This window comes from Ictalurus furcatus, chromosome 13 (assembly GCF_023375685.1).
Source record: "Ictalurus furcatus strain D&B chromosome 13, Billie_1.0, whole genome shotgun sequence".
Lineage (NCBI taxonomy): Eukaryota > Metazoa > Chordata > Actinopteri > Siluriformes > Ictaluridae > Ictalurus > Ictalurus furcatus.
Genome location: NC_071267.1, coordinates 15,438,839 through 15,450,826, shown reverse-complemented (window position 1 = coordinate 15,450,826; position 11,988 = coordinate 15,438,839). Strand labels below are relative to the sequence as shown.

The window sequence follows — 11,988 nt, the reverse complement described above, 5'->3', positions numbered from 1 at the left end:
ACTCCACGAAACCGTATCTACCTTCTCTTCTGCTGAAACCAAAGCCATGAAATCCCCCTAGCAGGGGTTTATCACATGCTCCAAGTTTCCAGGTTTGTTTTATTTTGTAAAGAAGAAAGAGGCCTTAATGTTATGTATATTGGCACCCTTGTATAGTGATATCCATGAGAGGAGAGTTTTTTTTGTGAATTTTTTTTAACAAAAGTTCAAAAGGTTAGACAATAAAGACAATTATTCACAGCCTTCTTTGCTCATATTTACCAAGGGTGCCAATATTTGTGGAGGGTACTGTGTATGTATATATATATATATATATATATATATATATATATATATATATATATATATATGTATGTATGTATGTACATACATACACATAATCTTATACATGTCTGAGAAGGGACTTAAAACCACTTTTAGTAGAACTGTGAATATCAAGTAAGTGTAAGTAATATCAAGTGCTGTATGAGTAATGTGCCTTCCATCTTTCAGGTATTTGTAAGTGATGTGCTCCATGGCATGAACAAACATTTTTGTAGTTCATTGATTATATTCTCATATACTCAGCCACTCAAGAACACCATATTAAACATATACAGCCCTACCAGTTAATCATACTTCTCCTCTATAATCAGTGGAATTGGAATCATACCCAAAACTTGCTTCATTTTATTATCAAACTCTTTTAACATCCCCAGCTGTAGTCTCTAGTTTGGTTGAGTACTGTGCTGCTTTGTTTTCAACTTCTTTAATAGAAAAAAAAATAGTAAAATATATTAGCATCACCATATGGTCTCCCCTTCACAAAACAATGTGATAAACTTCATAAAGATTCTTATAAAAACTCAACTGCTTTTTCTCTTAATGAACCAAGCACAATCTTTTATCTCATCTCTAAAATCTAATGCATGTTCTTGCCTGCTTGATCCTGTCTCTCTGTCATCCCTGCTTCCATCTGTTATCTCATTAACATGTTCCTTATTTTAGGTTATGTCTCTACTGCTATTAAAATTCAAATGACACACCCATCCTTAAGAAACCTGATCTTGACCCTGCCTTACTGAAAAACATCTGATCTATTTCTAATCTACCTTTCCTGCCTAAACTGTTGGAAAAAGCTGTAGCCTCACAGGTATTAAACTATAAATAATAATCATTTATAACCTTTTCAGCCTAATTTCTGAACATTACACAGTAATGAGACCACACTTTTACATGCCTTAAATGATCTCCTCCTCTCTGCTGACTCTGGAACCATAAACATTCGAACCCTTCTGGATTTCAGTGTTGCCATTAATATGGTAAATTATGACATACTCATTTCCCGTCTCTCAGCTATTAGGGTTACATGCTTAGCGTTTCCTGTTTCTAATCTTATTTTATTAAAGACAGAAATATTGCCACTGCTACTGTAACTTACGGTGTTCTCCAGGATCAGTACTTGGCCCACTCTTTTTTATTATTTACCTGTTACTCTTGGGTCACATTACAGTACAGTGCATCCGGAAAGTATTCACAGCGCTTCACTTTTTCCACATTTTCTTATGTTACAGCCTTGTTCCAAAATGGATTAAATTCATTATTTTCCTCAAAATTCTACAAACAATACCCCATAATGACAACAGGAAAAAAGTTTGTTTGAAATCTTTGCAAATTTATTAAAAATAAAAAACAAAAAAAGCACATGTACATAAGTATTCACAGCCTTTGCTCAATACTTTGTTGAAGCACCTTTGGCACCAATTACAGCCTCACGTCTTTTTGAGTATGATGCTACAAGCTTGGCACAGCTATTTTTGGGCAGTTTCTCCCATTCTTCTTTGCAGGACCTCTCAAGCTCCATCAGGTTGGATGGGGAGCATCGGTGCACAGCCATTTTCAGATCTCTCCAGAGATGTTCAATCGGGTTCGAGTCTGGGCTCTGGCTGGGCCACTCAAAGACATTCACAGAGTTGTCCTGTAGCCACTCCTTCGTTATCTTTGCTGTGTGCATAGGGTTGTTGTCCTATTGGAAGATGAACCTTCGCCCCAGTCTGAGGTCCAGAGCGCTCTGGAGCAGGTTTTCATCAAGGATGTCTCTGTACATTGCTGCATTCATCTTTCCCTCGATCCTGACTAATCTCCCAGTTCCTGCCGCTGAAAAACATCCCCACAGCATGATGCTTCCACCACCATGCTTCACTGTAGGGATGGTATTGGCAGGTGATGACTGGTGCCTGGTTTCCTCCAGACATGACGCTTGCCATTCAAGCCAAAGAGTGAACTCTTTGAGTGAACTCTTATCTTTGTCTTGGTCTTGGTCTGAGAGTCTTTCAGGTGCCTTTTGGCAAACTCCAGGTGGGCTGTCATGTGCCTTTTAATGAGGAATGGCTTCCATCTGGCCACTCTACCATACAGGTCTGATTGGTGGAGTGCTGCAGAAATGGTTGTTCTTCTGGAAAGTTCTCCTCTCTCCACAGAGACACGCTGAAGCTCTGTCAGAGTGACCATAGGGGTTTTTGGTCACCTCCCTGAATAAGGCCCTTCTCCCCCGATCGCTCAGTTTGGCCGGGTGGCCAGCTCTAGGAAGAGTCCTGCTGGTTCCAAACTTCTTCCATTTACGGATGATGGAGGCCACTGTGCTCATTGGGACCGTCAATGCTGCAGAAATGTTTCCGTACCCTTCCCCAGATCTGTGCCTCAATACAATCCTGTCTCGGAGGTCTACAGACAGTTCCTTGGACTTCATGGCTTGGTTTGTGCTCTGACATGCATTGCTAACTGTCGGACCTTATATAGACAGGTGTGTGCCTTTCCAAATCATGTCAAATCAACTGAATTTACCACAGGTGGACTCCAATCGAGTTGTAGAAACATCTCAAGGATGATCAGTGGAAACAGGATGCACCTGAGCTCAATTCTGAGTGTCACGGCAAAGGCTGTGAATACTTATGTACATGTGCTTTTTTTTTTTTTTTTTTTTTAAATAAATTAGCAAAGATTTCAAACAAACTTCTTTCACATTGTCATTATGGGGTATTGTTTGTAGAATTTTGGAATAAGGCTGTAACATAACAAAATGTGGAAAAAGTGAAGCGCTGTGAATACTTTCCGGATGCACTGTATGTGTCATCATAATCTCAGGCTAAAGTGATGATACCCAGATTTAATTCTCCACATCCATACCATGACCTGCCCTTATACCATCCATTCAGCATATAATCCATATAACTATGGATAAACACTAATATTTTTAAATGTAATACTGATAAATATGACATTTTAATTATAGGCCCTATGTTTTACGTTTTTAGCTTTTTCGTTTTAAATATGATATTTTAATTATAGGCCCTTTGTTTTTCCACTAAGTGTTGAACAACTTCTTTTCTTTTTTTTTAAATGGAGAAATATATACAGTACAGATAACTGCAAAATCGAGTCAGAAGATGTATTTTTCTTATGCATACAAAATTTAACAAAAAAGTTATAGTCTGCAGTTATTAACTATATATACATATTTATATGTACATATGTACACACATGCATGCACAGATATACTTAACATACATATACATGCACATGCCATCTACATATACATAGATACATACATACACGCAAACATATACATATATTCCAACATATAGAAAACTACTAAAACAAAACGATTCTCCACCCACCAACCGACCATGCACTCTCCGTCTGCCTGATACGCACCGTCTGCTTGATACTCATGGGGAGGAATGCTAAAAACAGCCAACAGTGGAATGGATCTTAGATCCAAATCACATTGCATCAACATCCCTTTCCTCTAAGTCTCCTCTGCCTCCTCCCCCTATTCACCTTATAAAGGGTTCCCATGTTTTAGCGATCTGTTGTCTCTTATTCCGTACTAAGAGGCGTATACGTTTCAGTTGAAGTGTATTTGTGAGTTTGTTGAGCCAAAGCTGGAAAGGGGGAGGCAATTTATTTTTCCAGAATGTTAAAATGAGAGTTGGGCAATTTCTATGACTTCCTTTGAGTTGAATTTCTCATTAACCTTCAGACCATGTTTTTTAGATTTAATCAGCCACTCACATTTTTTCAACCAAAACCACCACCCATAATCTTTACAGATGGACATATTTGTAACTAACATTTCCATCTCTTGTAAAGCAATAGTAGAAACATATCATATCAAATCTCCTGCACTGCAGATGATGAGAATAAATAGAGCACTTCATATAACATATACATTTACCCACACATATAACCCCCTTCTTCCCCGTTATTCCTCAACCCTCATCCAACTATGGGTTTTCCAAGCTTCCCAATCATTGTGAGAACCATGCCACATGTCTCGTTGTGTCTAGTTTGTCTAACAAATATCCCATTATGTTGCAATCCTAGACATTGTATAACACTTTTTGTTTAAATAGCATGCCTTGATGTTGCATGTATTTTTACTGCAGTTATGAGCAAGGGCCTAGGGTCTAGTTCTGTAGTTACATTCACATAGTTTCTGGTTTTGATCTTTGCCTGACTGTTTGTCTGTCTTAACCATGTCTGCATATATTCTGACCCCTGCCACGGACCTGGACAGGGTCATTGTGGCTGGGGCAGGGGCAGCCTGAGTGGTGACTGACACAATTATTGCCATTCTTTGTGCTTACAGAGCATGCTCACACAGGGCTTGATAAAATTACAAGCTCTGCAATCAGGTTTATCAGCCAAATACCATGGGAAACTTGTCTCTTCATGATGAAGTGCCGCATGTCTATTCCTGGTTTACCTATATGAATGTGCTGGCTGTACTTAAAGCAGATATTGAACTGCTGTGATTCTACCACCTCTCTCCTTCCACGTGTATGAGATATTATTATCTTGTGCCTATTCATAATGCTAAATGCATGCAGTTATGATTCCTTGTGCATTACAGCTTGTATTTATTGATGTTATTTCATGAACCCATATTGTAAAATGTTCCCAGCAAGCAAATAATTAATTAACTAGTTCATACTCAAAGTTATATCTCCAGTTTTCTTGTAAGAAAACTTTAAGAAATGTGCCATCAGGGTTCTCTCAGGGTTGTACAGCAGGGTTCTCTTTTCTTTTTGATGTAATAGCTACGTACACCATCTTTTCCATGAAGAGCCTGCTATTTTCTGAGTTGGTTTTAGCCAAGAATGGCCTTATATTGAATGGGACCAAGGCTTACCATTACAGTAAGAAAAAAGTTAATGGGAAACACTGATTCATAGCAAATGCTCAAAAATGAGTGAACACCTATAATATCATTTCCCTGACTGAATGTTCAGTCATTTAACTTGGTCTACCATGGTGACTAGACTGTGCAACATTTTTTAATCTGTAATTATTGCAGTTTGTAAGATCAGAAGAAATTGGGGATTTTAGACAAAGAGCTCTTATGCAGACTTCAGTTACTGGCTATCTTTCCTTCACTAGCTCAAATGTACAAACCGCCTGCTATGTGGAATACATTTCAGCAGTCCAGAATCTTGCTGTGCAGTTATAGAGCATGGAAGACAATTACATAATTGAGTGTGGACTCAGCCAACAGGCTGAAAAAGTCAAATGAGCCTGTCAAAAGAGCAATGTACAGACAAATTAAAGTACAATTGTTGGGTCTATTATGCTGTATGGAGTGTTTTATTTTACTGGCATGGTTTTGGGTCCACTTATCTCCTTAGAGGGAGGTGTCACTGCAAATCAATACAAAGTTATTTTGACTGATCACCTTTATTCTTTAATGAAACATTTCTATGGTAATAAGGTAACTCTCTTCCAGGATTAAAATATCCCCATCCATAGGACACAAGGGCTTTTTCATGAGTATGAAAATGATGCAAATCTTATGATATGGCTTTGCAGTCCCCAGATGTCAACCCAGTTGAACACCTTTTGGACTGAAATGATAGACAGTGATGTCCACCACCATCGTCAAAACACCAGTTAAGGAAATATTTTTTTGAAGAATGATGTGTATCCCACCGGTACAGTGCCAGAACTTGTACACCTTACTAACACACTTTGTGTTATTTTTCCTTTTAATTAATAAACAGATGCTGTATTTTAAGTTGATAGAGGGTATGCCGGATACAACATGATTCACCAAGTTCAGAACTGCCACAGCAGAAGATGACAAGCTGTGGTTAAGCTAATCAACCTCATGAATAAGTTAGAGAAGTCTTCTCACTAAACGGGTATCTGTTGTAGAATGGAGTCACTAGTGTTGAAGCACTGTTCTGGTGCTAAACTGCTAAAATAATACTCAAACAGAAATAGCCCTGTTGTCACTCAAATGTATCATAGACCAACTCCTTGTGTAACTACCAGAGCCAGCCCAGCTGAACTTCTTATAAGGAGAAAGATTAGAACAACTAGTGCTCTGGAAACTATTTGACATAGATTTATCAACAAGAAAAGAATTAAAAAAGGAAGTATGTCAAAAGAATGCAGCTGGATAGAGAAAAAAGGCTTACAACATCATAGGGTGAGGCACTTATTGGTCTGTATCTGGGTGATGCTGTAATCACCAAGTACAAGTTTGAGAAAGCCTGAGTTATTCCTGCAGGCATCTTTTGAGAAAGTATCACCCAAATGTTCTACCTCATTAAGATGCATCAACGAGCTCTGCTGCAAGCCACCTTCAAACAATCAAAGTGCCACAGCCTACTCCTCATAACAAATTTGCCAGCAACTACTTCACCAGCACTGAATATTAACACAGACCCATGGCCTCACTCTCTCTATCAGTCTCACTCTCAGCTGCTCATGATTACAGCTCATCCTCTGTCTCTGCTCATGCTAATAGCGCATTCAATTCTCCTGTTTTTGATGCTGACTTAGTCTATATTACTCTAGCTTTTTGTATTTCTAATCCTGTGTCTCAATCCTTCACTCTGGCCTTGTGTCAATCTCAGCCACTGACCTTGAGTCTTACTCAAGCTTACTGACCCTTCAAAGTGTTAGGTTTAAGCCCTACTCTTATACTGTTTTATGTCTTGAACCATTTCTAGTCTCTGTCACTGGCCTTGATGCCTTGCCCAATCCTGAGATAAACTAGACTCACTGTGCACTCATTCATGAAAATATCTACTCAGCCAATTGTGTAGCAGCAGTGCAATGCATAAAATCATGCAGATCTGGGTCAGCAGCTTTGGGTAATGTTCACATCAATCATCAGAATGGGGAAAAGTGATTTTCACACACAACCATCTCTAGCGTTTACTCAGAATGGTACAATAAAGAAAAACATCCAGCCAGTGGCAGTTCTGTGGACATAAACACCTTGTTGATTAGATAGATCAATGGAGAATGGCCAGACTGGTTTGTGTTGACAGAAAGACTATCAGTAACTCAGATAACCCCTCTGTGCAATTGTGGTGAGCAGAAAAGCATCTCAGAATGCACAACATGTTGAACCTTGAGGTGGATGGACTACAAAAAACAGAAGACTAGGTCGGGTTCCACTTCTGTCAGCCAATAAAGTAGAGACTGCAGTGGGCAATTTTTATTGGCTGACAGAAGTGGAACCTGACCTGGTCTTCTGTTTTTTGTAGTCCATCCACTGAGGCTGCAGTGGGCACAGGCTCACCAAAACTGGACAGTTGAAGACTGGAAAAACATAGCCTGGTCCGATGAATCTTGATTTCTGCTGAACCACACATTTACATTTACATTTATTCATTTAGCAGATGCTTTTAATCACAGCGACTTACAAATGAGAAAATACAAGCACAGATGGTAGGGTCAGAATGTGGCACCAACATCATGAATCCATAGACCCAACCTGCCTTGTGTCAACAGTCCAGGCTGGTGGAGGTGATGTAATGGTGTAGGGAAAGTTTTCTTGGCATATTTTAATCCCAATCAATTGTCACTTGAATGCCAAATCCTATCTGAATGTTGTTGCTGACCATGTGCATCCCTTCACGGCCATAATTTACCTATCTTCTAATGGCTCCATCTAGCATAATAATGCACCATGTCACAAAGCAAAAGTTGTCTCAAACTGGTTTCATGAACATGATAATGAGTTCAGTGTTCTTCAGTAGCATTCCCAGTCACCTGATCTGAATCTGAAGTAGAACACCTTTGGGATGTGGTAAAATAGGAGATTCACAGCATAAAGTGCGCCTGAAAAATCTGCAGGAATTGTGTGATGCAATCATGTCAACATGGACCAGAATCTCACAGGAATGTTTCCAAAGTCTTGTGGAATACATGCAACAAAGAAGTGAGGCTGTTTTGAGTGCAAAGAGAGGCCCTACCCAGTATGACTAATAAAGTGTTCCTAATAAAGTGTTCGGTGAGTGTATATTGTCATTCTTATCCCCATTCATGATGCTGATTCTGCCTCCAAGATTTTTGTGAAGTCTCTTTATTTCTTAATTTGCTTCACTTTTTCATATGTGCACACCACTGATCAAAATGATTAGCCTCAGTGTGTCTAATTTGTAACCCATTTGATTGTAGGGTCTCTTATAGGTATGATCCCTGCATTTCTGAGTTTCCATGTTTCCTTGTTTCCATGTTCCTATATACCTTGTTTTCTAGTTTCAGATTCTATCCTGTCCCTGTCTTTTTGATTATGATAGTGGACTTGAATGCATTTATGATGTCTGTGTCTTACCCCTCACTATGGACTTAGACAATGATTCATAGAAAAGCCTGACCAACTGCCAACCATCCTTACAGAATTTAAACAGCCATAAATATCCTAGATAGCTAACTCAGACATAATAATGGCCAAATAATGGCTAAAATAAAACTGTCACACTGCAGTACCTTGGGGGCACTAGAAAACAGCAAGAGGGTTTTGTTTTTCTATCTGATCCCATGATATCATAAGAAATATGACTCCATCAGCATGGTTCATTATTTTAGTTTGCTTCATTATTTATAATAGGCTACCAAAGATCTCTGAAATGAGATGAAAGCAACTCAGTAGGCTGTTGCCTTTTTGTTATTATTTTTAATGATGATAAATGTCTTCATTTAAAGTTGAATCTTTAAAACAATAGATTGTCATTTATAACAACTGAACTCTAAATGATAAGAGCTGTGTATGAAAAAGACTGTGTATATAGACATAGAATGGAAAAAAAGCTATCACACAAATGTATTTCATTATGTGAGATGAAAAGAAGAATTAAGGTCAAGTTTTCAGTAAGAATTTAGGAAATGTTGACTCATATATCCCAGTCATTTTCTAATGTACGATCCCTCATAATTCAAGTAACTGAATTGTTAAAATACACAATTACCCACTTAAAAGGTGTGAAATATGAAAAAGTAATAAAATATTTTCACAGGTCCAAGACAATGGCACAGAACTGTAAATGACTGAAGTAATGAGAATGTGTCATACTGCCCCTTTTCATAGTCAGTGCTTAGGGATTGTGTGCCAGTCTGGAAGCAATTAACTGAAAGTTAGCTATGTGAATTCTTTGCAGGTCAGCTTAGGGAAGAAGACAGGAAATATATTTCTGCTTGTTATGGACCTTAATGCATTTAAACTAGTAAAGAGAAACAGACATAGTTCATTTTAATAATGCCTTAAATGGAAATAAACTTCAATAGGAGCATGGTTGGTAGAAAATATTACTCATGATAAACCATACTAAGGAGGTAGCTTTACTGAAAGTGGAATTGAGCAAAACTAGGAATTGAAATATGTGGCACTGCAACAGGAGAAATCAACCATAAACACTCACTAAAACATATACACAAACACCTTGCTAGAATTTCTCTGTCTGCCATGTGCATAAATATGAATACATGGACTTCACAAAACACATTAGTATGACACAGTAGTCTGAATATTAGATCTAAAAAAGAGTCATTAATCTACATTTCTCTGTAAGATTTGCTTTATTATATAATATAATATAATATATATAATATTATATAATTAATATATTATATTACTTTATTTAGTTAATATATATTGACTTGCCAAAACCAGTGTAAATTCCATTTTTCCAGCATTACTCTTTCAAAGGCTAAATGTCCCCAAAATCAGGGGGCACAACATAACCTGTGCCAGCTCACCTGAATGCATCAATTTATAATAATGACCAACAGACAAACATGCAACATCGTAGCACCTAGTTCAATAAATGTCTGTGACGAGGTTCCATGCAAATCATTTTCAGGCTACACCTCAGAAATGACATCTTTGAACTTCTCTCTGACAATGAACTTGAAACAAGATCATGCTTCATGCAAACATTCGCTATTTTTTTGTTTAGCCCTGTACAACGTGTACTTTATTACCTCAGATACTCACATTTCCTATAAACATTTATGTGGAGATTAAACTTGTAGTTTGATGCAATGGGTCAACACTCATTTGCACCTCTTGTTGCACTTTGTTCTGGGGGAAAGACTCTGACTTCATTAAAAGGGCGTTAAAACAATTTGGAGGGCGTAGACCTTTTTTGAAACCTGCTAGTTCACTGCAAATGACACATCTGTCATGCATTTTAGTGAGCTTTTTCCACAGGGCTCAGAAATCTGCATATACACCCTATAACCACAGGGAAAAGCTGTGTAAACTGGCGGCTCTTCTATTGAGTGACTATTAAGTACGCTTTTTCAGCAGTGGACAACTGGACATTTTTCATCCATCCATCTTCTATACCACTTATCCTTTCCAGGGTCACGGGGAACCTGGAGCCTATCCCAGGGAGCATTGGGCATAAGGCGGGGTACACGCTGGACAGGGTGCCAGTCCATCACAGGGCACAATCACATACACACTCACTACGGACACTTTAGACACACCAATCAGCCTACCATGCATGTCTTTGGACTGGGGGAAGAAATCAGAGTACCTGGAGGAAACCCCCACAGCACGGGGAGAACATGCAAACACAGGACCACGGTGGGAATCGAACCCCCAACCGTAGAGGTGTGAAGCGAACGTGCTAACCACTAAGCCACCATGTGCCAACATTTTTCATATTATATTTTAAATTAATTAAACGCTGTTTGTTCCAACACCAGTGGGGAAGGTAAAAGTTGTACATCCTTTCTATTCAGAAAAATATCCACTATATAGTTTTACATATTACTCATCATACTAGAGGAACTCACTGCATCCTACCTAATTGGTAACGGACAACAATGTGACATCCCTTATTTCCTGTAGTTTAGTATTCCATCCATCTAATCATTAATTTATCTTAGCTTGAAGGTATTTCCTTTCCTTCCCAAAGAAATGTCAGTTTCACAGTAGTAGCACAGTGGATTAAAATGGCAGACAAGGGGAAAAAAAACCCTTAAAAATAGCTAACTGCAAAATCTGTGACTGAGAACAACAAATTGATTATGCTAAATCCTGAAGTATAACCTAGGTTATAATGAAATGACCCACATCTACAATTATGGTTAAAAGTATATACTGTTAACATTGCTGCTAAATATATGAATGTAGCACTGACACCAGCATTGGAGGGGTAGCTCTGTTTCAGTGCTGTCTTATCTAACCAGAACCTCCTCCGGGCTAGGGGTAACCTCCAGATGGGACGTGAAGTCATCCGAAACCCCCAAACCCGGAGCAAAATTCTTGGTAAGTCATTTGGTGAATAGAAAAATGTATTGACGAAATACACAGCCCCGATGCCGTTCGTACACTGCACACCCTCTTCTTTCCTTGAGACTCCTCCTTACAACTTCAGATGCGCGCAGACGATAAGCCCCGGATTCAGGCGCACTATTAAGGAGGAGTGCGCGAGGCTGGGATCACCGGTATCGATCAAATTTCAAGCTTTGGAGCACACACACTGCTTGAGTGCATCCCAACCCACGACCACAGCGTTTAACAGGAGAAGTGATTGACGGTTTTCCTCGGAGTGAACACAAAGACCTGCGTGCCGAGTGCGCTGGATCCGCCTTTTACGCACACAGTGGCTGGATTTCTCTGGCGACTTTACCCCCTGCAGAACTGATTCATGACAAGAGCAGGCGTCCATTTAAAACTTTTTTGAGGAACCTGGCATACCC

General features: G+C 38.9%; 1 protein-coding gene across 1 annotated transcript in view; it reads left to right on the top strand.

Moving 5' to 3' along the window:
- Positions 1-11,603: 11,603 nt before the first annotated feature.
- thbs2b (thrombospondin 2b) overlaps positions 11,604-11,988 on the top strand; it is a 14,072-nt gene continuing 13,687 nt past the window's right edge. Inside the window, exon 1 of the mRNA XM_053639940.1 lies at positions 11,604-11,988. This exon is cut by the window's right edge and continues 37 nt beyond it. The gene's annotated coding sequence lies outside the window, so the exon portion shown is untranslated.